Source organism: Procambarus clarkii, chromosome 44, assembly GCF_040958095.1.
Source record: "Procambarus clarkii isolate CNS0578487 chromosome 44, FALCON_Pclarkii_2.0, whole genome shotgun sequence".
Taxonomy (NCBI): domain Eukaryota; kingdom Metazoa; phylum Arthropoda; class Malacostraca; order Decapoda; family Cambaridae; genus Procambarus; species Procambarus clarkii.
In genome coordinates this window covers 37,779,460-37,803,985 of record NC_091193.1, presented here as the reverse complement: position 1 = coordinate 37,803,985, position 24,526 = coordinate 37,779,460, and positions in this window count along the sequence as shown.

The following is a 24,526-nucleotide window of genomic DNA, read 5'->3' as shown; positions in this document are numbered from 1 at the left end:
ACTCCAGAATGACAACCATTTCTTGAATATAAATGTTGACTATTAGTTGACTATTAGTTGATTAGCTAGGTGGCTACGTAAACTAATGGTCCATTGTCTATCTAGCTGGAGGAATGAATGACTAGCAAAGTGGATGGGTGGAGGAATCTAACTAGCTAGGAAGGTGGAGGAATGGTTAACTATCAAGCTGGGTATGTGGAAGAATTATTGACTTGCTGGCGGGCTGGGTGGAGGAATGTTCAACTATCTTGCTGGCTGGCTGGGTGGAGGAATGTTCAACTATCTTGCTGGCTGGCTGGGTGGAGGAATGTTCAACTATCTTGCTGGCTGGCTGGGTGGAGGAATGTTCAACTATCTTGCTGGCTGGCTGGGTGGAGGAATGTTCAACTATCAAGCTGGCTGGCTGGGTGGAGGAATGTTCAACTATCAAGCTGGCTGGCTGGGTGGAGGAATGTTCAACTATCAAGCTGGCTGGCTGGGTGGAGGAATGTTCAACTATCTTGCTGGCTGGCTGGGTGGAGGAATGATCAACCATCTTGCTGGCTGGCTGGCTGGCTGGCTGGGTGGAGGAATGATCAACTATCATGCTGGCTGGCTGGCTGGGTGGAGGAATGTTCAACTATCTTGCTGGCTGGCTGGGTGGAGGAATGATCAACTATCATGCTGGCTGGCTGGCTGGGTGGAGGAATGTTCAACTATCTAGCTGGCTGGCTGGCAGGGTGGAGGAATGTTCAACTATCTTGCTGGCTGGCTGGGTGGAGGAATGATCAACTATCTTGCTGGCTGGCTGGGTGGAGGAATGTTCAACTATCTAGCTGGCTGACAGGGTGGAGGAATGTTCAACTATCTTGCTGGCTGACTGGCTGGGTGGAGGAATGTTCAACTATCAAGCTGGCTGGCTGGGTGGAGGAATGTTCAAATATCTTGCTGGCTGGCTGGGTGGAGGAATGATCAACTATCTTGCTGGCTGGCTGGGTGGAGGAATGTTCAACTATCTTGCTGGCTGGCTGGGTGGAGGAATGTTCAACTATCTTGCTGGCTGGCTGGGTAGAGGAATGTTCAACTATCTAGCTGGCTGGCTGGGTGGAGGAATGTTCAAATATCTAGCTGGCTGGCTGGCTGGGTGGAGGAATGATCAACTATCTTGCTGGCTGGCTGGGTGGAGGAATGTTCAACTATCTTGCTGGCTGCCTGGGAGGAGGAATGATCAACTATCTTGCTGGCTGGCTGGCTGGGTGGAGGAATGTTCAACTATCTAGCTGGCTGGCTGGCTGGGTGGAGGAATGTTCAACTATCTTGCTGGCTGGCTGGGTGGAGGAATGATCAACTATCTTGCTGGCTGGCTGGGTGGAGGAATGTTCAACTATCTAGCTGGCTGACTGGGTGGAGGAATGTTCAACTATCTTGCTGGCTGGCTGGCTGGGTGGAGGAATGTTCAACTATCTTGCTGGCTGGCTGGGTGGAGGAATGATCAACTATCTTGCTGGCTGGCTGGGTGGAGGAATGTTCAACTATCTAGCTGGCTGGCTGGGTGGAGGAATGATCAACTATCTTGCTGGCTGGCTGGGTGGAGGAATGTTCAACTATCTTGCTGGCTGGCTGGGTGGGTGGAGGAATGTTCAACTATCTTGCTGGCTGGCTGGCTGGGTGAAGGAATGTTCAACAATCTAGCTGGCTGGCTGGGTGGAGGAATGATCAACTATCTTGCTGGCTGGCTGGCTGGGTGGAGGAATGTTCAACTATCTAGCTGGCTGGCTGGGTGCAGGAATGATCAACTATCTTGCTGGCTGGCTGGCTGGGTGGAGGAATGTTCAACTATCTTGCTGGCTGGCTGGGTGGAGGAATGATCAACTATCTTGCTGGCTGGCTGGGTGGAGGAATGTTCAACTATCTTGCTGGCTGGCTGGGTGGAGGAATGTTCAACTATCATGCTGGCTGGCTGGGTGGAGGAATGTTCAACTATCTAGCTGGCTGGCTGGGTGGGTGGAGGAATGTTCAACTATCTTGCTGGCTGGCTGGCTGGGTGGAGGAATGAACAACTATCTTGCTGGCTGGCTGGGTGGAGGAATGATCAACTATCTTGCTGGCTGGCTGGGTGGGTGGAGGAATGTTCAACTATCTTGCTGGCTGGCTGGGTGGAGGAATGATCAACTATCTTGCTGGCTGGCTGGGTGGAGGAATGTTCAACTATCTAGCTGGCTGACAGGGTGGAGGAATGTTCAACTATCTTGCTGGCTGGCTGGCTGGGTGGAGGAATGTTCAACTATCAAGCTGGCTGGCTGGGTGGAGGAATGTTCAAATATCTTGCTGGCTGGCTGGGTGGAGGAATGATCAACTATCTTGCTGGCTGGCTGGGTGGAGGAATGTTCAACTATCTTGCTGGCTGGCTGGGTGGAGGAATGTTCAACTATCTTGCTGGCTGGCTGGGTAGAGGAATGTTCAACTATCTAGCTGGCTGGCTGGGTGGAGGAATGTTCAACTATCTAGCTGGCTGGCTGGCTGGGTGGAGGAATGATCAACTATCTTGCTGGCTGGCTGGGTGGAGGAATGTTCAACTATCTTGCTGGCTGGCTGGGTGGAGGAATGATCAACTATCTTGCTGGCTGGCTTGCTGGGTGGAGGAATGTTCAACTATCTAGCTGGCTGGCTGGCTGGGTGGAGGAATGTTCAACTATCTTGCTGGCTGGCTGGGTGGAGGAATGATCAACTATCTTGCTGGCTGGCTGGGTGGAGGAATGTTCAACTATCTAGCTGGCTGACTGGGTGGAGGAATGTTCAACTATCTTGCTGGCTGGCTGGCTGGGTGGAGGAATGTTCAACTATCTTGCTGGCTGGCTGGGTGGAGGAATGATCAACTATCTTGCTGGCTTGCTGGGTGGAGGAATGTTCAACTATCTAGCTGGCTGGCTGGGTGGAGGAATGTTCAAATATCTTGCTGGCTGGCTGGGTGGAGGAATGATCAACTATCTTGCTGGCTGGCTGGGTGGAGGAATGTTCAACTATCTTGCTGGCTGGCTGGGTGGAGGAATGTTCAACTATCTTGCTGGCTGGCTGGGTAGAGGAATGTTCAACTATCTAGCTGGCTGGCTGGGTGGAGGAATGTTCAACTATCTTGCTGGCTGGCTGGGTGGAGGAATGATCAACTATCTTGCTGGCTGGCTGGGTGGAGGAATGTTCAACTATCTAGCTGGCTGGCTGGGTGGAGGAATGATCAACTATCTTGCTGGCTGGCTGGGTGGAGGAATGTTCAACTATCTTGCTGGCTGGCTGGGTGGGTGGAGGAATGTTCAACTATCTTGCTGGCTGGCTGGCTGGGTGAAGGAATGTTCAACAATCTAGCTGGCTGGCTGGGTGGAGGAATGATCAACTATCTTGCTGGCTGGCTGGCTGGGTGGAGGAATGTTCAACTATCTAGCTGGCTGGCTGGGTGCAGGAATGATCAACTATCTTGCTGGCTGGCTGGCTGGGTGGAGGAATGTTCAACTATCTTGCTGGCTGGCTGGGTGGAGGAATGATCAACTATCTTGCTGGCTGGCTGGGTGGAGGAATGTTCAACTATCTTGCTGGCTGGCTGGGTGGAGGAATGTTCAACTATCATGCTGGCTGGCTGGGTGGAGGAATGTTCAACTATCTAGCTGGCTGGCTGGGTGGGTGGAGGAATGTTCAACTATCTTGCTGGCTGGCTGGCTGGGTGGAGGAATGAACAACTATCTTGCTGGCTGGCTGGGTGGAGGAATGATCAACTATCTTGCTGGCTGGCTGGGTGGGTGGAGGAATGTTCAACTATCTTGCTGGCTGGCTGGGTGGAGGAATGATCAACTATCTTGCTGGCTGGCTGGGTGGAGGAATGTTCAACTATCTAGCTGGCTGACAGGGTGGAGGAATGTTCAACTATCTTGCTGGCTGGCTGGCTGGGTGGAGGAATGTTCAACTATCAAGCTGGCTGGCTGGGTGGAGGAATGTTCAAATATCTTGCTGGCTGGCTGGGTGGAGGAATGATCAACTATCTTGCTGGCTGGCTGGGTGGAGGAATGTTCAACTATCTTGCTGGCTGGCTGGGTGGAGGAATGTTCAACTATCTTGCTGGCTGGCTGGGTAGAGGAATGTTCAACTATCTAGCTGGCTGGCTGGGTGGAGGAATGTTCAACTATCTAGCTGGCTGGCTGGCTGGGTGGAGGAATGATCAACTATCTTGCTGGCTGGCTGGGTGGAGGAATGTTCAACTATCTTGCTGGCTGGCTGGGTGGAGGAATGATCAACTATCTTGCTGGCTGGCTTGCTGGGTGGAGGAATGTTCAACTATCTAGCTGGCTGGCTGGCTGGGTGGAGGAATGTTCAACTATCTTGCTGGCTGGCTGGGTGGAGGAATGATCAACTATCTTGCTGGCTGGCTGGGTGGAGGAATGTTCAACTATCTAGCTGGCTGACTGGGTGGAGGAATGTTCAACTATCTTGCTGGCTGGCTGGCTGGGTGGAGGAATGTTCAACTATCTTGCTGGCTGGCTGGGTGGAGGAATGATCAACTATCTTGCTGGCTTGCTGGGTGGAGGAATGTTCAACTATCTAGCTGGCTGGCTGGGTGGAGGAATGTTCAAATATCTTGCTGGCTGGCTGGGTGGAGGAATGATCAACTATCTTGCTGGCTGGCTGGGTGGAGGAATGTTCAACTATCTTGCTGGCTGGCTGGGTGGAGGAATGTTCAACTATCTTGCTGGCTGGCTGGGTAGAGGAATGTTCAACTATCTAGCTGGCTGGCTGGGTGGAGGAATGTTCAACTATCTAGCTGGCTGGCTGGCTGGGTGGAGGAATGATCAACTATCTTGCTGGCTGGCTGGGTGGAGGAATGTTCAACTATCTTGCTGGCTGGCTGGGTGGAGGAATGATCAACTATCTTGCTGGCTGGCTTGCTGGGTGGAGGAATGTTCAACTATCTAGCTGGCTGGCTGGCTGGGTGGAGGAATGTTCAACTATCTTGCTGGCTGGCTGGGTGGAGGAATGATCAACTATCTTGCTGGCTGGCTGGGTGGAGGAATGTTCAACTATCTAGCTGGCTGGCTGGGTGGAGGAATGTTCAACTATCTTGCTGGCTGGCTGGCTGGGTGGAGGAATGTTCAACTATCTTGCTGGCTGGCTGGGTGGAGGAATGATCAACTATCTTGCTGGCTGGCTGGGTGGAGGAATGTTCAACTATCTAGCTGGCTGGCTGGGTGGAGGAATGATCAACTATCTTGCTGGCTGGCTGGGTGGAGGAATGTTCAACTATCTTGCTGGCTGGCTGGGTGGGTGGAGGAATGTTCAACTATCTTGCTGGCTGGCTGGCTGGGTGAAGGAATGTTCAGCTATCTAGCTGGATGGCTGGGTGGAGGAATGATCAACTATCTTGCTGGCAGGCTGGCTGGGTGGAGGAATGTTCAACTATCTAGCTGGCTGGCTGGGTGCAGGAATGATCAACTATCTTGCTGGCTGGCTGGCTGGGTGGAGGAATGTTCAACTATCTTGCTGGCTGGCTGGGTGGAGGAATGATCAACTATCTTGCTGGCTGGCTGGGTGGAGGAATGTTCAACTATCTAGCGGGCTGGCTGGGTGGAGGAATGTTCAACTATCTTGCTGGCTGGCTGGGTGGAGGAATGTTCAACTATCATGCTGGCTGGCTGGGTGGAGGAATGTTCAACTATCTAGCTGGCTGGCTGGGTGGGTGGAGGAATGTTCAACTATCTTGCTAGCTGGCTGGCTGGGTGGAGGAATGATCAACTATCTTGATGGCTGGCTGGGTGGAGGAATGATCAACAATCTTGCTGGCTGGCTGGGTGGGTGGAGGAATGTTCAACTATCTTGCTGGCTGGCTGGGTGGAGGAATGATCAACTATCTTGCTGGTTGGCTGGGTGGAGGAATGATCAACTATCTTGCTGGCTGGCTGGGTGGGTGGAGGAATGTTCAACTATCTTGCTGGCTGGCTGGCTGGGTGGAGGAATGATCAACTATCTTGCTGGCTGGCTGGGTGGAGGAATGTTCAACTATCTTGCTGGCTGGCTGGCTGGGTGGAGGAATGTTCAACTATCTAGCTGGCTGGCTGGGTGGAGGAATGATCAACTATCTTGCTGGCTGGCTGGGTGGAGGAATGTTCAACTATCTTGCTGGCTGGCTGGGTGGAGGAATGATCAACTATCTTGCTGGCTGGCTGGGTGGAGGAATGTTCAACTATCTTGCTGGCTGGCTGGCTGGGTGGAGGAATGATCAACTATCTTGCTGGGTGGGTGGGTGGAGGAATGTTCAACTATCTTGCTGGCTGGCTGGGTGGAGGAATGTTCAACTATCTAGCTGGCTGGCTGGGTGGGTGGAGGAATGTTCAACTATCTTGCTGGCTGGCTGGCTGGCTGGGTGGAGGAATGATCAACTATCTTGCTGGCTGGCAGGGTGGAGGAATGATCAACTATCTTGCTGGCTGGCTGGGTGGGTGGAGGAATGTTGAACTATCTTGCTGGCTGGCTGGGTGGAGGAATGATCAACTATCTTGCTAGCTGGCTGGGTGGAGGAATGATCAACTATCTTGCTGGCTGGCTGGGTGGGTGGAGGAATGTTCAACTATCTTGCTGGCTGGCTGGCTGGGTGGAGGAATGATCAACTATCTTGCTGGCTGGCTGGGTGGAGGAATGTTCATCTATCTTGCTGGCTGGCTGGCTGGGTGGAGGAATGTTCAACTATCTAGCTGGCTGGCTGTGTGGAGGAATGTTCAACTATCTTGCTGGCTGGCTGGCTGGGTAAAGGAATGTTCAACTATCTTGCTGGCTGGCTGGGTGGAGGAATGATCAACTATCTTGCTGGCTAGCTGGGTGGAGAAATGATCAACTATCTTGCTGGCTGGCTGGGTGGAGGAATGATCAACTATCTTGCTGGCTGGCTGGGTGGAGGAATGATCAACTATCTTGCTGGCTGGCTGGGTGGAGGAATGTTCAACTATCTTGCTGGCTGGCTGGCTGGTTGGAGGAATGATCAACTATCTTGCTGGCTGACTGGGTGGAGGAATGTTCAACTATCTTGCTGGCTGGCTGAGTGGAGGAATGATCAACTATCTTGCTGGCTGGCTGGGTGGAGGAATGATCAACTATCTTGCTGGCTGGCTGGGTGGAGGAATGTTCAACTATCAAGCTGGCTGGCTGGGTGGAGGAATGTTCAATTATCTTGCTGACTGGCTGGCTGGCTGGGTGGAGGAATGTTCAACTATCTAGCTGGCTGGCTGGGTGGAGGAATGTTCAACTATCTTCCTGGCTGGCTGGGTGGAGGAATGTTCAACTATCTAGCTGGCTGGCTAGCTGGGTGGAGGAATGATCAACTATCTTGCTAGCTGGCTGGGTGGAGGAATGTTCAACTATCTTGCTGGCTGGCTGGGTGGAGGAATGTTCAACTATCTAGCTGGCTGGCTGGGTGGAGGAATGTTCAACTATCTTGCTGGCTAGCTGGCTGGGTGGAGGAATGTTCAACTATCTTGCTGGCTGGCTGGGTGGAGGAATGTTCAACTATCTTGCTGGCTGGCTGGGTGGAGGAATGTTCAACTATCTAGCTGGCTGGCTGGGTGGAGGAATGTTCAACTATCTAGCTGGCTGGCTGGGTGGAGGAATGTTCAACTATCTAGCTGGCTGGCTGGGTGGAGGAATGTTCAACTATCTTGCTGGCTGGCTGGGTGGAGGAATGTTCAACTATCTAGCTGGCTGGCTGGGTGGGTGGAGGAATGTTCAACTATCTTGCTGGCTGGCTGGCTGGCTGGGTGGAGGAATGATCAACTATCTTGCTGGCTGGCTGGGTGGAGGAATGTTCAACTATTTAGCTGGCTGGCTGGGTGGAGGAATGTTCAACTATCTTGCTGGCTGGCTGGGTGGAGGAATGTTCAACTATCTTGCTGGCTGGCTGGGTGGAGGAATGTTCAACTATCAAGCTGGCTGGCTGGGTGGGGGAATGTTCAATTATCAAGCTGGCTGGCTGGGTGGAGGAATGTTCAACTATCAAGCTGGCTGGCTGGGTGGAGGAATGTTCAACTATCTTGCTGTCTGGCTGGGTGGAGGAATGATCAACTATCTTGCTGGCTGGCTGGGTGGAGGAATGTTCAACTATCTTGCTGGCTGGCTGGGTGGAGGAATGTTCAACTATCTAGCTGGCTGGCTGGCTGGGTGGAGGAATGATCAACTATCTTGCTGGCTGGCTGGGTGGAGGAATGTTCAACTATCTTGCTGGCTGGCTGGGTGGAGGAATGATCAACTATCTTGCTGGCTGGCTGGCTGGGTGGAGGAATGTTCATCTATCTAGCTGGCTGGCTGGCTGGGTGGAGGAATGTTCAACTATCTTGCTGGCTGGCTGGGTGGAGGAATGATCAACTATCTTGCTGGCTGGCTGGGTGGAGGAATGTTCAACTATCTAGCTGACTGACTGGGTGGAGAAATGTTCAAATATCTTGCTGGCTGGCTGGCTGGGTGGAGGAATGTTCAACTATCTTGCTGGCTGGCTGGGTGGAGGAATGATCAACTATCTTGCTGGCTGGCTGGGTGGAGGAATGTTCAACTATCTAGCTGGCTGGCTGGGTGGAGGAATGATCAACTATCTTGCTGGCTAGCTGGGTGGAGAAATGATCAACTATCTTGCTGGCTGGCTGGGTGGAGGAATGATCAACTATCTTGCTGGCTGGCTGGGTGGAGGAATGATCAACTATCTTGCTGGCTGGCTGGGTGGAGGAATGTTCAACTATCTTGCTGGCTGGCTGGCTGGTTGGAGGAATGATCAACTATCTTGCTGGCTGACTGGGTGGAGGAATGTTCAACTATCTTGCTGGCTGGCTGAGTGGAGGAATGATCAACTATCTTGCTGGCTGGCTGGGTGGAGGAATGATCAACTATCTTGCTGGCTGGCTGGGTGGAGGAATGTTCAACTATCAAGCTGGCTGGCTGGGTGGAGGAATGTTCAATTATCTTGCTGACTGGCTGGCTGGCTGGGTGGAGGAATGTTCAACTATCTAGCTGGCTGGCTGGGTGGAGGAATGTTCAACTATCTTCCTGGCTGGCTGGGTGGAGGAATGTTCAACTATCTAGCTGGCTGGCTAGCTGGGTGGAGGAATGATCAACTATCTTGCTAGCTGGCTGGGTGGAGGAATGTTCAACTATCTTGCTGGCTGGCTGGGTGGAGGAATGTTCAACTATCTAGCTGGCTGGCTGGGTGGAGGAATGTTCAACTATCTTGCTGGCTAGCTGGCTGGGTGGAGGAATGTTCAACTATCTTGCTGGCTGGCTGGGTGGAGGAATGTTCAACTATCTTGCTGGCTGGCTGGGTGGAGGAATGTTCAACTATCTAGCTGGCTGGCTGGGTGGAGGAATGTTCAACTATCTAGCTGGCTGGCTGGGTGGAGGAATGTTCAACTATCTAGCTGGCTGGCTGGGTGGAGGAATGTTCAACTATCTTGCTGGCTGGCTGGGTGGAGGAATGTTCAACTATCTAGCTGGCTGGCTGGGTGGGTGGAGGAATGTTCAACTATCTTGCTGGCTGGCTGGCTGGCTGGGTGGAGGAATGATCAACTATCTTGCTGGCTGGCTGGGTGGAGGAATGTTCAACTATTTAGCTGGCTGGCTGGGTGGAGGAATGTTCAACTATCTTGCTGGCTGGCTGGGTGGAGGAATGTTCAACTATCTTGCTGGCTGGCTGGGTGGAGGAATGTTCAACTATCAAGCTGGCTGGCTGGGTGGGGGAATGTTCAATTATCAAGCTGGCTGGCTGGGTGGAGGAATGTTCAACTATCAAGCTGGCTGGCTGGGTGGAGGAATGTTCAACTATCTTGCTGTCTGGCTGGGTGGAGGAATGATCAACTATCTTGCTGGCTGGCTGGGTGGAGGAATGTTCAACTATCTTGCTGGCTGGCTGGGTGGAGGAATGTTCAACTATCTAGCTGGCTGGCTGGCTGGGTGGAGGAATGATCAACTATCTTGCTGGCTGGCTGGGTGGAGGAATGTTCAACTATCTTGCTGGCTGGCTGGGTGGAGGAATGATCAACTATCTTGCTGGCTGGCTGGCTGGGTGGAGGAATGTTCATCTATCTAGCTGGCTGGCTGGCTGGGTGGAGGAATGTTCAACTATCTTGCTGGCTGGCTGGGTGGAGGAATGATCAACTATCTTGCTGGCTGGCTGGGTGGAGGAATGTTCAACTATCTAGCTGACTGACTGGGTGGAGAAATGTTCAACTATCTTGCTGGCAGGCTGGCTGGGTGGAGGAATGTTCAACTATCTTGCTGGCTGGCTGGGTGGAGGAATGATCAACTATCTTGCTGGCTGGCTGGGTGGAGGAATGTTCAACTATCTAGCTGGCTGGCTGGGTGGAGGAATGATCAACTATCTTGCTGGCTGGCTGGGTGGAGGAATGTTCAACTATCTTGCTGGCTGGCTGGGTGGAGGAATGATCAACTATCTTGCTGGCTGGCTGGGTGGAGGAATGATCAACTATCTTGCTGGCTGGCTGCCTGGGTGGAGGAATGTTCAACTATCTTGCTGGCTGGCTGGGTGGAGGAATTTTCAACTGTCTTGCTGGCTGGCTGGGTGGAGGAATGTTCAACTATCTTGCTGGCTGGCTGGCTGGGTGGAGGAATGATCAACTATCTTGCTGGCTGGCTGGGTGGAGGAATGATCAACTATCTTGCTGGCTGGCTGGGTGGAGGAATGATCAACTATCTTGCTGGCTGGCTGGGTGGAGGAATGATCAACTATCTTGCTGGCTGGCTGGGTGGAGGAATGATCAACTATCTTGCTGGCTGGCTGGCTGGGTGGAGGAATGATCAACTATCTTGCTGGCTGACTGGGTGGAGGAATGTTCAACTATCTTGCTGGCTGGCTGAGTGGAGGAATGATCAACTATCTTGCTGGCTGGCTGGGTGGAGGAATGATCAACTATCTTGCTGGCTGGCTGGGTGGAGGAATGTTCAACTATCAAGCTGGCTGGCTGGGTGGAGGAATGTTCAATTATCTTGCTGACTGGCTGGCTGGCTGGGTGGAGGAATGTTCAACTATCTAGCTGGCTGGCTGGGTGGAGGAATGTTCAACTATCTTCCTGGCTGGCTGGGTGGAGGAATGCTCAACTATCTAGCTGGCTGGCTAGCTGGGTGGAGGAATGATCACCTATCTTGCTAGCTGGCTGGGTGGAGGAATGTTCAACTTTCTTGCTGGCTGGCTGGGTGGAGGAATGTTCAACTATCTAGCTGGCTGGCTGGGTGGAGGAATGTTCAACTATCTTGCTGGCTGGCTGGCTGGGTGGAGGAATGTTCAACTATCTTGCTGGCTGGCTGGGTGGAGGAATGTTCAACTATCTTGCTGGCTGGCTGGGTGGAGGAATGTTCAACTATCTAGCTGGCTGGCTGGGTGGAGGAATGTTCAACTATCTAGCTGGCTGGCTGGGTGGAGGAATGTTCAACTATCTAGCTGGCTGGCTGGGTGGAGGAATGTTCAACTATCTTGCTGGCTGGCTGGGTGGAGGAATGTTCAACTATCTAGCTGGCTGGCTGGGTGGGTGGAGGAATGTTCAACTATCTTGCTGGCTGGCTGGCTGGCTGGGTGGAGGAATGATCAACTATCTTGCTGGCTGGCTGGGTGGAGGAATGTTCAACTATTTAGCTGGCTGGCTGGGTGGAGGAATGTTCAACTATCTTGCTGGCTGGCTGGGTGGAGGAATGTTCAATTATCAAGCTGGCTGGCTGGGTGGAGGAATGTTCAACTATCAAGCTGGCTGGCTGGGTGGAGGAATGTTCAACTATCTTGCTGTCTGGCTGGGTGGAGGAATGATCAACTATCTTGCTGGCTGGCTGGGTGGAGGAATGTTCAACTATCTTGCTGGCTGGCTGGGTGGAGGAATGTTCAACTATCTAGCTGGCTGGCTGGCTGGGTGGAGGAATGATCAACTATCTTGCTGGCTGGCTGGGTGGAGGAATGTTCAACTATCTTGCTGGCTGGCTGGGTGGAGGAATGATCAACTATCTTGCTGGCTGGCTGGCTGGGTGGAGGAATGTTCAACTATCTAGCTGGCTGGCTGGCTGGGTGGAGGAATGTTCAACTATCTTGCTGGCTGGCTGGGTGGAGGAATGATCAACTATCTTGCTGGCTGGCTGGGTGGAGGAATGTTCAACTATCAAGCTGGCTGGCTGGGTGGAGGAATGTTCAATTATCTTGCTGACTGGCTGGCTGGCTGGGTGGAGGAATGTTCAACTATCTAGCTGGCTGGCTGGGTGGAGGAATGTTCAACTATCTTCCTGGCTGGCTGGGTGGAGGAATGATCAACTATCTTGCTGGCTGGCTGCCTGGGTGGAGGAATGTTCAACTATCTTGCTGGCTGGCTGGGTGGAGGAATTTTCAACTGTCTTGCTGGCTGGCTGGGTGGAGGAATGTTCAACTATCTTGCTGGCTGGCTGGCTGGGTGGAGGAATGATCAACTATCTTGCTGGCTGGCTGGGTGGAGGAATGATCAACTATCTTGCTGGCTGGCTGGGTGGAGGAATGATCAACTATCTTGCTGGCTGGCTGGGTGGAGGAATGATCAACTATCTTGCTGGCTGGCTGGCTGGGTGGAGGAATGATCAACTATCTTGCTGGCTGACTGGGTGGAGGAATGTTCAACTATCTTGCTGGCTGGCTGAGTGGAGGAATGATCAACTATCTTGCTGGCTGGCTGGGTGGAGGAATGATCAACTATCTTGCTGGCTGGCTGGGTGGAGGAATGTTCAACTATCAAGCTGGCTGGCTGGGTGGAGGAATGTTCAATTATCTTGCTGACTGGCTGGCTGGCTGGGTGGAGGAATGTTCAACTATCTAGCTGGCTGGCTGGGTGGAGGAATGTTCAACTATCTTCCTGGCTGGCTGGGTGGAGGAATGCTCAACTATCTAGCTGGCTGGCTAGCTGGGTGGAGGAATGATCAACTATCTTGCTAGCTGGCTGGGTGGAGGAATGTTCAACTATCTAGCTGGCTGGCTGGGTGGAGGAATGTTCAACTATCTTGCTGGCTGGCTGGCTGGGTGGAGGAATGTTCAACTATCTTGCTGGCTGGCTGGGTGGAGGAATGTTCAACTATCTTGCTGGCTGGCTGGGTGGAGGAATGTTCAACTATCTAGCTGGCTGGCTGGGTGGAGGAATGTTCAACTATCTAGCTGGCTGGCTGGGTGGAGGAATGTTCAACTATCTAGCTGGCTGGCTGGGTGGAGGAATGTTCAACTATCTTGCTGGCTGGCTGGGTGGAGGAATGTTCAACTATCTAGCTGGCTGGCTGGGTGGGTGGAGGAATGTTCAACTATCTTGCCGGCTGGCTGGCTGGCTGGGTGGAGGAATGATCAACTATCTTGCTGGCTGGCTGGGTGGAGGAATGTTCAACTATTTAGCTGGCTGGCTGGGTGGAGGAATGTTCAACTATCTTGCTGGCTGGCTGGGTGGAGGAATGTTCAACTATCTTGCTGGCTGGCTGGGTGGAGGAATGTTCAACTATCAAGCTGGCTGGCTGGGTGGAGGAATGTTCAATTATCAAGCTGGCTGGCTGGGTGGAGGAATGTTCAACTATCAAGCTGGCTGGCTGGGTGGAGGAATGTTCAACTATCTTGCTGTCTGGCTGGGTGGAGGAATGATCAACTATCTTGCTGGCTGGCTGGGTGGAGGAATGTTCAACTATCTTGCTGGCTGGCTGGGTGGAGGAATGTTCAACTATCTTGCTGGCTGGCTGGGTGGAGGAATGATCAACTATCTTGCTGGCTGGCTGGCTGGGTGGAGGAATGTTCAACTATCTAGCTGGCTGGCTGGCTGGGTGGAGGAATGTTCAACTATCTTGCTGGCTGGCTGGGTGGAGGAATGATCAACTATCTTGCTGGCTGGCTGGGTGGAGGAATGTTCAACTATCAAGCTGGCTGGCTGGGTGGAGGAATGTTCAATTATCTTGCTGACTGGCTGGCTGGCTGGGTGGAGGAATGTTCAACTATCTAGCTGGCTGGCTGGGTGGAGGAATGTTCAACTATCTTCCTGGCTGGCTGGGTGGAGGAATGCTCAACTATCTAGCTGGCTGGCTAGCTGGGTGGAGGAATGATCAACTATCTTGCTAGCTGGCTGGGTGGAGGAATGTTCAACTATCTTGCTGGCTGGCTGGGTGGAGGAATGTTCAACTATCTAGCTGGCTGGCTGGGTGGAGGAATGTTCAACTATCTTGCTGGCTGGCTGGCTGGGTGGAGGAATGTTCAACTATCTTGCTGGCTGGCTGGGTGGAGGAATGTTCAACTATCTTGCTGGCTGGCTGGGTGGAGGAATGTTCAACTATCTAGCTGGCTGGCTGGGTGGAGGAATGTTCAACTATCTAGCTGGCTGGCTGGGTGGAGGAATGTTCAACTATCTTGCTGGCTGGCTGGGTGGAGGAATGTTCAACTATCTAGCTGGCTGGCTGGGTGGGTGGAGGAATGTTCAACTATCTTGCTGGCTGGCTGGCTGGCTGGGTGGAGGAATGATCAACTATCTTGCTGGCTGGCTGGGTGGAGGAATGTTCAACTATCTTGCTGGCTGGCTGGGTGGAGGAATGTTCAACTATCAAGCTGGCTGGCTGGGTGGAGGAATGTTCAATTATCAAGCTGGCTGGCTGGGTGGAGGAATGTTCAACTATCAAGCTGGCTGGCTGGGTGGAGGAATGTTCAACTATCTTGCTGTCTGGCTGGGTGGAGGAATGATCAACTATCTTGCTGGCTGGCTGGGTGGAGGAATGTTCAACTATCTTGCTGGCTGGCTGGGTGGAGGAATGTTCAACTATCTTGCTGTCTGGCTGGGTGGAGGAATGATCAACTATCTTGCTGGCTGGCTGGGTGGAGGAATGTTCAACTATCTTGCTGGCTGGCTGGGTGGAGGAATGTTCAACTATCTTGCTGGCTGGCGGGGTGGAGGAATGATCAACTATCTTGCTGGCTGGCTGGCTGGGTGGAGGAATGTTCAACTATCTAGCTGGCTGGCTGGCTGGGTGGAGGAATGTTCAACTATCTTGCTGGCTGGCTGGGTGGAGGAATGATCAACTATCTTGCTGGCTGGCTGGGTGGAGGAATGTTCAACTATCTAGCTGGCTGACTGGGTGGAGGAATGTTCAACTATCTTGCTGGCTGGCTGGCTGGGTGGAGGAATGTTCAACTATCTAGCTGGCTGGCTGGCTGGGTGGAGGAATGTTCAACTATCTTGCTGGCTGGCTGGGTGGAGGAATGATCAACTATCTTGCTGGCTGGCTGGGTGGAGGAATGTTCAACTATCTAGCTGGCTGACTGGGTGGAGGAATGTTCAACTATCTTGCTGGCTGGCTGGCTGGGTGGAGGAATGTTCAACTATCTTGCTGGCTGGCTGGGTGGAGGAATGATCAACTATCTTGCTGGCTGGCTGGGTGGAGGAATGTTCAACTATCTAGCTGGCTGGCTGGGTGGAGGAATGATCAACTATCTTGCTGGCTGGCTGGCTGGGTGGAGGAATGTTCAACTATCTTGCTGGCTGGCTGGGTGGAGGAATGATCAACTATCTTGCTGGCTGGCTGGGTGGAGGAATGTTCAACTATCTAGCTGGCTGGCTGGGTGGAGGAATGTTCAACTATCTTGCTGGCTGGCTGGGTGGAGGAATGTTCAACTATCTTGCTGGCTGGCTGGGTGGAGGAATGTTCAACTATCTAGCTGGCTGGCTGGGTGGGTAGAGGAATGTTCAACTATCTTGCTGGCTGGCTGGCTGGGTGGAGGAATGATCAACTATCTTGCTGGCTAGCTGGGTGGAGGAATGATCAACTATCTTGCTGGCTGGCTGGGTGGGTGGAGGAATGTTCAACTATCTTGCTGGCTGGCTGGGTGGAGGAATGATCAACTATCTTGCTGGCTGGCTGGGTGGAGGAATGATCAACTATCTTGCTGGCTGGCTGGGTGGGTGGAGGAATGTTCAACTATCTTGCTGGCTGGCTGGCTGGGTGGAGGAATGATCAACTATCTTGCTGGCTGGCTGGGTGGAGGTATGTTCAACTATCTTGCAGGCTTGCTGGCTGGGTGGAGGAATGTTCAACTATCTAGCTGGCTGACTGGGTGGAGTAATGATCAACTATCTTGCTGGCTTCCTGGGTGGAGGAATGTTCAACTATCTTGCTGGCTGGCTGGGTGGAGGAATGATCAACTATCTTCCTGGCTGGCTGGGTGGAGGAATGCTCAACTATCTAGCTGGCTGGCTAGCTGGGTGGAGGAATGATCAACTATCTTGCTAGCTGGCTGGGTGGAGGAATGTTCAACTATCTTGCTGGCTGGCTAGGTGGAGGAATGTTCAACTATCTAGCTGGCTGGCTGGGTGGAGGAATGTTCAACTATCTTGCTGGCTGGCTGGCTGGGTGGAGGAATGTTCAACTATCTTGCTGGCTGGCTGGGTGGAGGAATGTTCAACTATCTTGCTGGCTGGCTGGGTGGAGGAATGTTCAACTATCTAGCTGGCTGGCTGGGTGGAGGAATGTTCAACTATCTAGCTGGCTGGCTGGGTGGAGGAATGTTCAACTATCTAGCTGGCTGGCTGGGTGGAGGAATGTTCAACTATCTTGCTGGCTGGCTGGGTGGAGGAATGTTCAACTATCTAGCTGGCTGGCTGGGTGGGTGGAGGAATGTTCAACTATCTTGCTCGCTGGCTGGCTGGCTGGGTGGAGGAATGATCAACTATCTTGCTGGCTGGCTGGGTGGAGGAATGTTCAACTATTTAGCTGGCTGGCTGGGTGGAGGAATGTTCAACTATCTTGCTGGCTGGCTGGGTGGAGGAATGTTCAACTATCTTGCTGGCTGGCTGGGTGGAGGAATGTTCAACTATCAAGCTGGCTGGCTGGGTGGAGGAATGTTCAATTATCAAGCTGGCTGGCTGGGTGGAGGAATGTTCAACTATCAAGCTGGCTGGCTGGGTGGAGGAATGTTCAACTATTTAGCTGGCTGGCTGGGTGGAGGAATGTTCAACTATCTTGCTGGCTGGCTGGGTGGAGGAATGTTCAACTATCTTGCTGGCTGGCTGGCTGGGTGGAGGAATGATCAACTATCTTGCTGGCTGGCTGGGTGGGTGGAAGAATGTTCAACTATCTTGCTGGCTGGCTGGGTGGAGGAATGTTCAACTATCTTGCTGGCTGGCTGGCTGGGTGGAGGAATGTTCAACTGTCTTGCTGGCTGGGTGGGTGGGTGGAGGAATGTTCAACTATCCTGCTGGCTGGCTGGCTGGGTGGAGGAATGTTCAACTATCTTGCCGGCTGGCTGGGTGGAGGAATGTTCAACTATCTTGCTGGCTGGCTGGCTGGGTGGAGGAATGTTCAACTATCTAGCTGGCTGGCTGGGTGGAGGAATGTTCAACTATCTTGCTGGCTGGCTGGCTGGGTGGAGGAATGTTCAACTATCTAGCTGGCTGGCTGGGTGGAGGAATGTTCAACTATCTTGCTGGCTGGCTGGCTGGGTGGAGGAATGTTCAACTATCTTGCTGGCTGGCTGGGTGGAGGAATGTTCAACTATCTAACTGGCTGGCTGGCTGGGTGGAGGAATGTTCAACTATCTTGCTGGCTGGCTGGCTGGGTGGAGGAATGTTCAACTATCTTGCTGGCTGGCTGGCTGGGTGGAGGAATGATCAACTATCTTGCTGGCTGGCTGGGTGGGTGGAAGAATGTTCAACTATCTTGCTGGCTGGCTGGGTGGAGGAATGTTCAACTATCTTGCTGGCTGGCTGGCTGGGTGGAGAAATGTTCAACTGTCTTGCTGGCTGGGTGGGTGGGTGGAGGAATGTTCAACTATCATGCTGGCTGGCTGGCTGGGTGGAGGAATGTTCAACTATCTTGCTGGCTGGCTGGCTGTGTGGAGGAATGTTCAACTATCTAGCTGGCTGGCTGGGTGGAGGAATGTTCAACTATCTTGCTGGCTGGCTGGCTGGGTGGAGGAATGTTCAACTATCTAGCTGGCTGGCTGGGTGGAGGAATGTTCAACTATCTTGCTGGCTGGCTGGCTGGGTGGAGGAATGTTCAACTATCTTGCTGGCTGGCTGGCTGTGTGGAGGAATGTTCAACTATCTAGCTGGCTGGCTGGGTGGAGGAATGTTCAACTATCTTGCTGGCTGGCTGGCTGGGTGGAGGAATGTTCAACTATCTAGCTGGCTGGCTGGGTGGAGGAATGTTCAACTATCTTGCTGGCTGGCTGGCTGGGTGGAGGAATGTTCAACTATCTTGCTGGCTGGCTGGGTGGAGGAATGTTCAACTATCTAACTGGCTGGCTGGCTGGGTGGAGGAATGTTCAACTATCTTGCTGGCTAGCTGGGTGGAGGAATGTTCAACTATATAGCTGGCTGGCTGGGTGGGTGGAGGAATGTTCAACTATCTTGCTGGCTGGCTGGCTGGCTGGGTGGAGGAATGATCAACTATCTTGCTGGCTGGCTGGGTGGAGGAATGTTCAACTATTTAGCTGGCTGGCTGGGTGGAGGAATGTTCAACTATCTTGCTGGCTGGCTGGGTGGAGGAATGTTCAACTATCTTGCTGGCTGGCTGGGTGGAGGAATGTTCAACTATCAAGCTGGCTGGCTGGGTGGAGGAATGTTCAATTATCAAGCTGGCTGGCTGGGTGGAGGAATGTTCAACTATCAAGCTGGCTGGCTGGGTGGAGGAATGTTCAACTATCTTGCTGTCTGGCTGGGTGGAGGAATGATCAACTATCTTGCTGGCTGGCTGGGTGGAGGAATGTTCAACTATCTTGCTGGCTGGCTGGGTGGAGGAATGTTCAACTATCTAGCTGGCTGGCTGGCTGGGTGGAGGAATGATCAACTATCTTGCTGGCTGGCTGGGTGGAGGAATGTTCAACTATCTTGCTGGCTGGCTGGGTGGAGGAATGATCAACTATCTTGCTGGCTGGCTGGCTGGGTGGAGGAATGTTCAACTATCTAGCTGGCTGGCTGGCTGGGTGGAGGAATGTTCAACTATCTTGCTGGCTGGCTGGGTGGAGGAATGATCAACTATCTTGTTGGCTGGCTGGGTGGAGGAATGTTCAACTATCTAGCTGGCTGACTGGGTGGAGGAATGTTCAACTATCTTGCTGGCTGGCTGGCTGGGTGGAGGAATGTTCAACTATCTTGCTGGCTGGGTGGGTGGAGGAATGATCAAATATCTTGCTGGCTGGCTGGGTGGAGGAATGTTCAACTATCTAGCTGGCTGGCTGGGTGGAGGAATGATCAACTATCTTGCTGGCTGGCTGGCTGGGTGGAGGAATGTTCAACTATCTTGCTGGCTGGCTGGGTGGAGGAATGATCAACTATCTTGCTGGCTGGCTGGGTGGAGGAATGTTCAACTATCTAGCTGGCTGGCTGGGTGGAGGAATGTTCAACTATCTTGCTGGCTGGCTGGGTGGAGGAATGTTCAACTATCTTGCTGGCTGGCTGGGTGGAGGAATGTTCAACTATCTAGCTGGCTGGCTGGGTGGGTAGAGGAATGTTCAACTATCTTGCTGGCTGGCTGGCTGGGTGGAGGAATGATCAACTATCTTGCTGGCTAGCTGGGTGGAGGAATGATCAACTATCTTGCTGGCTGGCTGGGTGGGTGGAGGAATGTTCAACTATCTTGCTGGCTGGCTGGGTGGAGGAATGATCAACTATCTTGCTGGCTGGCTGGGTGGAGGAATGATCAACTATCTTGCTGGCTGGCTGGGTGGGTGGAGGAATGTTCAACTATTTTGCTGGTTGGCTGGCTGGGTGGAGGAATGATCAACTATCTTGCTGGCTGGCTGGGTGGAGGTATGTTCAACTATCTTGCTGGCTGGCTGGCTGGGTGGAGGAATGTTCAACTATCTAGCTGGCTGACTGGGTGGAGGAATGATCAACTATCTTGCTGGCTTCCTGGGTGGAGGAATGTTCAACTATCTTGCTGGCTGGCTGGGTGGAGGAATGATCAACTATCTTCCTGGCTGGCTGGGTGGAGGAATGCTCAACTATCTAGCTGGCTGGCTAGCTGGGTGGAGGAATGATCAACTATCTTGCTAGCTGGCTGGGTGGAGGAATGTTCAACTATCTTGCTGGCTGGCTGGGTGGAGGAATGTTCAACTATCTAGCTGGCTGGCTGGGTGGAGGAATGTTCAACTATCTTGCTGGCTGGCTGGCTGGGTGGAGGAATGTTCAACTATCTTGCTGGCTGGCTGGGTGGAGGAATGTTCAACTATCTTGCTGGCTGGCTGGGTGGAGGAATGTTCAACTATCTAGCTGGCTGGCTGGGTGGAGGAATGTTCAACTATCTAGCTGGCTGGCTGGGTGGAGGAATGTTCAACTATCTAGCTGGCTGGCTGGGTGGAGGAATGTTCAACTATCTTGCTGGCTGGCTGGGTGGAGGAATGTTCAACTATCTAGCTGGCTGGCTGGGTGGGTGGAGGAATGTTCAACTATCTTGCTGGCTGGCTGGCTGGCTGGGTGGAGGAATGATCAACTATCTTGCTGGCTGGCTGGGTGGAGGAATGTTCAACTATTTAGCTGGCTGGCTGGGTGGAGGAATGTTCAACTATCTTGCTGGCTGGCTGGGTGGAGGAATGTTCAACTATCTTGCTGGCTGGCTGGGTGGAGGAATGTTCAACTATCAAGCTGGCTGGCTGGGTGGAGGAATGTTCAATTATCAAGCTGGCTGGCTGGGTGGAGGAATGTTCAACTATCAAGCTGGCTGGCTGGGTGGAGGAATGTTCAACTATCTTGCTGTCTGGCTGGGTGGAGGAATGATCAACTATCTTGCTGGCTGGCTGGGTGCAGGAATGTTCAACTATCTTGCTGGCTGGCTGGGTGGAGGAATGTTCAACTATCTAGCTGGCTGGCTGGCTGGGTGGAGGAATGATCAACTATCTTGCTGGCTGGCTGGGTGGAGGAATGTTCAACTATCTTGCTGGCTGGCTGGGTGGAGGAATGATCAACTATCTTGCTGGCTGGCTGGCTGGGTGGAGGAATGTTAAACTATCTAGCTGGCTGGCTGGCTGGGTGGAGGAATGTTCAACTATCTTGCTGGCTGGCTGGGTGGAGGAATGATCAACTATCTTGCTGGCTGGCTGGGTGGAGGAATGTTCAACTATCTAGCTGGCTGACTGGGTGGAGGAATGTTCAACTATCTTGCTGGCTGGCTGGCTGGGTGGAGGAATGTTCAACTATCTTGCTGGCTGGCTGGGTGGAGGAATGATCAACTATCTTGCTGGCTGGCTGGGTGGAGGAATGTTCAACTATCTAGCTGGCTGGCTGGGTGGAGGAATGATCAACTATCTTGCTGGCTGGCTGGCTGGGTGGAGGAATGTTCAACTATCTTGCTGGCTGGCTGGGTGGAGGAATGATCAACTATCTTGCTGGCTGGCTGGGTGGAGGAATGTTCAACTTTCTAGCTGGCTGGCTGGGTGGAGGAATGTTCAACTATCTTGCTGGCTGGCTGGGTGGAGGAATGTTCAACTATCTTGCTGGCTGGCTGGGTGGAGGAATGTTCAACTATCTAGCTGGCTGGCTGGGTGGGTAGAGGAATGTTCAACTATCTTGCTGGCTGGCTGGCTGGGTGGAGGAATGATCAACTATCTTGCTGGCTAGCTGGGTGGAGGAATGATCAACTATCTTGCTGGCTGGCTGGGTGGGTGGAGGAATGTTCAACTATCTTGCTGGCTGGCTGGGTGGAGGAATGATCAACTATCTTGCTGGCTGGCTGGGTGGAGGAATGATCAACTATCTTGCTGGCTGGCTGGGTGGGTGGAGGAATGTTCAACTATCTTGCTGGCTGGCTGGCTGGGTGGAGGAATGATCAACTATCTTGCTGGCTGGCTGGGTGGAGGTATGTTCAACTATCTTGCTGGCTGGCTGGCTGGGTGGAGGAATGTTCAACTATCTAGCTGGCTGACTGGGTGGAGGAATGATCAACTATCTTGCTGGCTTCCTGGGTGGAGGAATGTTCAACTATCTTGCTGGCTGGCTGGGTGGAGGAATGATCAACTATCTTGCTGGCTGGCTGGGTGGAGGAATGTTCAACTATCTTGCTGGCTGGCTGGCTGGGTGGAGGAATGATCAACTATCTTGCTGGGTGGGTGGGTGGAGGAATGTTCAACTATTTTGCTGGCTGGCTGGGTGGAATAATGTTCAACTATCTAGCTGGCTGGCTGGGTGGGTGGAGGAATGTTCAAATATCTTGCTGGCTGGCTGGCTGGCTGGGTGGAGGAATGATCAACTATCTTGCTGGCTGGCTGGGTGGAGGAATGATCAACTATCTTGCTGGCTGGCTGGGTGGGTGGAGGAATGTTCAACTATCTTGCTGGCTGGCTGGGTGGAGGAATGATCAACTATCTTGCTGGCTGGCTGGGTGGAGGAATGATCAACTATCTTGCTGGCTGGCTGGGTGGGTGGAGGAATGTTCAACTATCTTGCTGGCTGGCTGGCTGGGTGGAGGAATGATCAACTATCTTGCTGGCTGGCTGGGTGGAGGAATGTTCAACTATCTTGCTGGCTGGCTGGCTGGGTGGAAGAATGTTCAACTATCTAGCTGGCTGACTGGGTGGAGGAATGATCAACTATCTTGCTGGCTGGCTGGGTGGAGGAATGTTCAACTATCTTGCTGGCTGGCTGGGTGGAGGAATGATGAACTATCTTGCTGGCTGGCTGAGTGGAGGAATGTTCAACTATCTTGCTGGCTGGCTGGCTGGGTGGAGGAATGATCAACTATCTTGCTGGATGGGTGGGTGGAGGAATGTTCAACTATTTTGCTGGCTGGCTGGGTGGAATAATGTTCAACTATCTAGCTGGCTGGGTGGGTGGGTGGAGGAATGTTCAAATATCTTGCTGGCTGGCTGGCTGGCTGGGTGGAGGAATGATCAACTATCTTGCTGGCTGGCTGGGTGGAGGAATGATCAACTATCTTGCTGGCTGGCTGGGTGGGTGGAGGAATGTTCAACTATCTTGCTGGCTGGCTGGGTGGAGGAATGATCAACTATCTTGCTGGCTGGCTGGGTGGAGGAAAGATCAACTATCTTGCTGGCTGGCTGGGTGGGTGGAGGAATGTTCAACTCTCTTGCTGGCTGGCTGGCTGGGTGGAGGAATGATCAACTATCTTGCTGGCTGGCTGGGTGGAGGAATGTTCAACTATCTTGCTGGCTGGCTGGCTGGGTGGAGGAATGTTCAACTATCTAGCTGGCTGGCTGGGTGGAGGAATGTTCAACTATCTTGCTGGCTGACTGGCTGGGTGGAGGAATGTTCAACTATCTTGCTGGCTGGCTGGGTGGAGGAATGATCAACTATCTTGCTGGCTAGCTGGGTGGAGGAATGATCAACTATCTTGCTGGCTGGCTGGGTGGAGGAATGATCAACTATCTTGCTGGCTGGCTGGGTGGAGGAATGATCAACTATCTTGCTGGCTTGCTGGGTGGAGGAATGTTCAACTATCTTGCTGGCTGGCTGGCTGGGTGGAGGAATGATCAACTATCTTGCTGGCTGACTGGGTGGAGGAATGTTCAACTATCTTGCTGGCTGGCTGGGTGGAGGAATGATCAACTATCTTGCTGGCTGGCTGGGTGGAGGAATGTTCAACTATCAAGCTGGCTGGCTGGGTGGAGGAATGTTCAATTATCTTGCTGACTGGCTGGCTGGCTGGGTGGAGGAATGTTCAACTATCTAGCTGGCTGGCTGGGTGGAGGAATGTTCATCTATCTTCCTGGCTGGCTGGGTGGAGGAATGTTCAACTATCTAGCTGGCTGGCTGGCTGGGTGGAGGAATGATCAACTATCTTGCTGGCTGGCTGGGTGGAGGAATGTTCAACTATCTAGCTCGCTGGCTGGGTGGAGGAATGTTCAATTATCTTGCTGGCTGGCTGGCTGGGTGGAGGAATGTTCAACTATCTTGTTGGCTGGCTGGGTGGAGGAATGTTCAACTATCTTGCTGGCTGGCTGGGTGGAGGAATGTTCAACTATCTAGCTGGCTGGCTGGGTGGAGGAATGTTCAACTATCTAGCTGGCTGGCTGGGTGGAGGAATGTTCAACTATCTAGCTGGCTGGCTGGGTGGAGGAATGTTCAACTATCTTGCTGGCTGGCTGGGTGGAGGAATGTTCAACTATCTAGCTGGCTGGCTGGGTGGAGGAATGTTCAACTATCTAGCTGGCTGGCTGGGTGGAGGAATGTTCAACTATCTAGCTGGCTGGCTGGGTGGAGGAATGTTCAACAATCTTGCTGGCTGGCTGGGTGGAGGAATGTTCAACTATCTAGCTGGCTGGCTGGGTGGAGGAATGTTCAACTATCTTGCTGGCTGGCTGGGTGGGTGGAGGAATGATCAACTATCTTGCTGGCTAGCTGGGTGGAGGAATGATCAACTATCTTGCTGGCTGGCTGGGTGGAGGAATGATCAACTATCTTGCTGGCTGGCTGGGTGGAGGAATGATCAACTATCTTGCTGGCTTGCTGGGTGGAGGAATGTTCAACTATCTTGCTGGCTGGCTGGCTGGGTGGAGGAATGATCAACTATCTTGCTGGCTGACTGGGTGGAGGAATGTTCAACTATCTTGCTG